This window comes from Macrobrachium nipponense, chromosome 4, assembly GCF_015104395.2.
Source record: "Macrobrachium nipponense isolate FS-2020 chromosome 4, ASM1510439v2, whole genome shotgun sequence".
Classification (NCBI taxonomy): domain Eukaryota; kingdom Metazoa; phylum Arthropoda; class Malacostraca; order Decapoda; family Palaemonidae; genus Macrobrachium; species Macrobrachium nipponense.
The window spans coordinates 51020787-51025433 of NC_061100.1; positions in this window are offsets into that span (position 1 = coordinate 51020787).

The window sequence follows — 4647 nt, forward strand, 5'->3', positions numbered from 1 at the left end:
ATTAAATTTCTTCTCAAATGTAATTATTGTTTTATAATTTAAATTTTGCAAATAATTTAAAATTTGATTAATTAATTTTTTTGCTAAAGTTTATAATTTGGATTTAATTTTGTTTAATGATTAATCCAAGAATTAATAAAACTTTTGTTTTTAAGTAATAACAATTTCCCTGAGATTGTGAATTTCACTGATAATTTTTTAATTTTAGAAATAAATTTTTATATTTAGAATTTATATGAGCATTTTATTAATCCACCAGTTTATTAAATTTTGTTTAGGGAAAATACAGAATGGTAATTGTGCTGTCTTCCTCAAGTGAATTAGAACCAGGGAAATACTTACTTTTAAAATTGTTAAAGGAGTGATGCCCATTAATTAAGATTACCTCACATATGTTTTAATGAACTTAATCTGATTGCTTACTTGAATAGTATGTTCTATAAGGAATCACTGTTACCTTTAGAGTATTCAGTCGTTTGGTATTTGTGGTAAAGGTTCAGGTGTCTGGCTGTTGTGAGGTAAGTAGTAACCAAGTACTTGACCAAACTGCGCGCACCAAGTGTAAACGGTGTCCCCAACCCAAGATTAAGTCTCTTGCTCTAACAAGTACAAATGTTAAGTGTAGTAACCAGATGCTTGGCACTTCGTGACAATATATATATATATATATATATATATATATATATATATATATATGTGTGCTGTGTGGTGTGTGTGTGTGTTGTGTGTGTGTGTTGCAAAATTTCAAAGCAATCACTGAGGAACTTTCGGAGATTTAAGATTTTGAACAAACGAATATTTACACTTTCATTGATATATATATATATATATATATATATATATATATATAATAATGTAAATATTCTATATATATATATATATATATATATATATATATATATATATATATATATATATATATCAATGAAAGTGTAAATATTCGTTTGTTCAAAATCTTAAATCTCCGAAAGTTCCTCAGTGATTGCTTTGAAATTTTGACACAATTTTGCATTCGAATACCCGCGTTTTTCTGATAGGGTTTCATCCTACCTCCCCCTCTCCGAAAGGGGTGGGGATGAGAAGAGATTCCTTGAAACGGAGTTGGTTCTGCCTGTGAAATGGGGCTGGTTATGCCTGTAGAGTTAATTACTTTACGAATTTATCATACATAATTTCTGCATATGACTTATTATTTGGAAAAGAATACTGTAGGGTGTTTAAACATCAATGACATCAGGGGGGATGGAGTTTGAGAAGGGGGTTGACAGAGAGAGAATGAGAGGGAGAGGAAGTGAGAGTAGACGGGGTGTTAGGGAGGAGAAAGAGGAAAAAAGACAGGGAGAGTTAGAGAGAGAGTTGGTATTAGTGAGAAGAAAGAGGGAAAGAGACAGTGATGGTTGGAGAGAGTAAGAGAAAGGAGCTTTCTCTTTTCTTTCTTTTCCATTTAACCAGACTGACCCACAGCAATGTGTGGCCGGGTACAGCTAGTAAATCAATAAAAGACAAAAGAATTTGTGACTGTTGAAAAACCTCAAATACGAGCACTTTACCTTATGTCGGAGAGATGGGGTCCTCGTTGTTACACCAAGATGGAGGGAAGGAATTTAAGGAACTTAGAACTGGAAGAACAATGAGCTAAGAAAGGGAGCCATGTGTATGGGATTTGGCCCGGACGGGGTGGGAGTCTAGGGGCAATGTGCTCGAACTGCAGCCAGGGCGTCACGGCCTTGGTTCAGGTCGCGTAGCTCCTCTTATGACCTTTGCTGGATTATCTTCGCTTGCTCTCGGCATCCCATTTTGTATGGGCGCGCACATGGGTTTTTGGCATGATCCCGTGACCTTGCGATTGTCCAGTCAGCAACATGGTAAGGTGACATGGTTACTATGGGGCCTTCAAACTTCTCTCTGCAAAAATCTCCATCACCGGTTCATCTGGTGCCTGCGGCGAGAATTTTGTCTCCAAATGGCTTCACTCCTGGAAGAGAGGTTTTGACGCAGTCACGAGGTCGAGAGAAATGATTAGCAGAGTGTCTAGGGAACGATGATAAAAGATTTAAGAAGGGGAATATTTTCCACGACCTCGTTGTCAGTCAGTAGTGTGATTAAAATTTACTGTACTTTTTAAAAAGAATAAAAAAAATTCAAGTTTATGGTAAATTCTCTTAAAGGAATAAAAGTTACGTTTTAGTGTATGTTCCTTTGCGAAGCTTGGAGGGCAAGTTGACCTGAGAAGGGTCGCTTATTTTCCGTCACGTATCCGTATGCGTTCTCAATTGCAAACGGAGTTGCTTGGTGTGGAATAGCCCCGTTTCGAATGTGCGAGTGTGCCCTGGTTCTAACTACTGCAACCTACTCTGCGGTGCCCTTGAAAGGGATTTCCTTAGTATCTTCAGTTATCCTTTTGATATCGTAATTTAGTTCTTCTGATTTTGTGTTAATATAAATATATGACTAAGTGAACCTAAGTATTGTATCTGCATTCCCTTCAGCTCATCTCCCAGGTAAAAGCATAAAACTATCAATATTTTACTTTTGTGCTGCAGTGGGTACACATTATCAAAATTTAATTACAGCTTTTGAAATTTACACATAATTTTATGTACAAAAATTCTGGCCTGCGGGAAGATTTTTTGGAGATGCCGATAACAGATTTAATTTAATAATCTGCAGTGTCATATGAAATACTTCGGTGATTATGAAGCTTTGCAAGACCATTCAACCTTGCAGGCCCCATTGTTGCTCTCTTGTATGACTTAATGAAATTTTGTGAGGAAAACGTTCGTTCTGCTGATGCTGATGACACAGGTAACGAAACATATTTGTAGCAACATTTTAGTAAGAGGATAGTTTTCAGAGCATTGAACATATGCTTCTATTGCTGTTTTAGGAAATGAAGGAATTGGAACAGATTTCCAGCGGGTCCTCCGTAAATTGAACCCTGATTTATAATCATCCACATGATCCAGCGATTTACCATAAAAAAGGAAGAGCTATATGTAATCAATGCTGGAGTAATATCATCAAAAGAGCTGCAAGGAAAATATTTTGTAACTAAAGAACATAAAGAACTTACGGTAGTTCATAAACCGATAATGAAACTCACTTAGTACATAATCAATGAATGGGAAAAACACTTGTCATGAGATAATCACGTGACCTAGATACCGGGGGTTTTACTCTATTTTGCTTCACAGCTTATCTGGGAACACTTTCAGTTACATTAATTTCTAAACCCTCTTCCACTGCTATATGAGGATTTTATTACTGTATTTAGAGTAGTAAAATCGTCATCCTTCTCTCATTTTCGGAATTCTATTCCTAACCAACTTGATTGCGTTGAGCATTCCAGTACATCTGTGTTGACAGCTTGTAATAAAAGTGACAAAATAGTAGTGGTAGTAGTAGTAGTAGTTGTTGTTGTTGTTGTTGTTGTACAGTTGTTGTTGTTGTTGTTGAAATAATCATTAACTACGCAAATATTTGCTGCTAATAATGATTTACTGAAAGAAAATAATGTTCTATTTATTATTTAGACCCAAGGGGGGTCACGTGACCAGGTACCCCCTTAAATCCGCCACTGGTTATTGGGATAGAAAATGACTGCATTCATGTTTAATCCATAATTAGGAACTGTGGAGCTGTTTTCTTCTTGTTGTAGTTCTAAATTTAAATCATAACATTGACGGATTTGAATTATATCAAAAGGAAGGTGCAAGTTGTGGAAGAAACTGTCTTTGTTGTTGTAAAGGAAGTGAAAAAGGATTAGAAAGATAGAATAAGATGTTTTGAGATAGTTAAATAAGATGGGGAGAGTGGAAAATTAAAGCTGGGGAAAATACGCAGAATTCACAAGCTTTAGGAAAAGTATCGTTTGGAGGTTAGAAAATTTTGGGTCGACAATACTGTTAGTATTGCAGTCTATAGGCTTATTAACATAGATAAAATTTTTATTTTTTTATTTTTTATTTTTTACAAATCATTAAGAGAACGCTTCATTGATATAATGTAATACTACTATTTAAAGCACCGAGTTGTTTTAATTGCATAGCTGTCAGTTTAGAGAAGGTATTGTATGACCTTCCTACATTACCATATATTTTCCCCTAAACGATGATGGTGGTCGTTGGTTGCGACACCGAAGCGTTTAATTCAGAAGTATTAGTAGGAGAGCTGGATAGATATTTTAAAAAAAAAAGGCATCAGAAAGGAAGGACCTTAATATCCAGAAGACACCGGAGTTTGTATGCGAGTTGGAGGCGAATGACGTAGTGTGATATGGGGTTCCATACACTGCTGTTGAGCCTTCTGTGTAAGCGTGGGAAATGGATAATGCTGATTAAGTTTTACTACACAGGGCATTCATCCGCGACTCAGCAGTGAAAGCATGACTGTGGCACAGACCTCTATGCTGTTTTATTTGGATCCATGTCCTGTAAGTGGAGTGGCTTAATGTTGAAGAAGCCATAGATATCATTTACTTCTTAATTCACTGTACCTTAGTAATGACACTCTAGGGTAATTTTATTTTGTAAGTGCTTCTGGGCAGGCCAGGATTCGAACCATGGTCTGATTTGGGAACAACGATTGGCACTTTGTACTCGTATGCTAGGACCTTTGGTTTCAGTAGAAACTCGCTGCATATTGGTT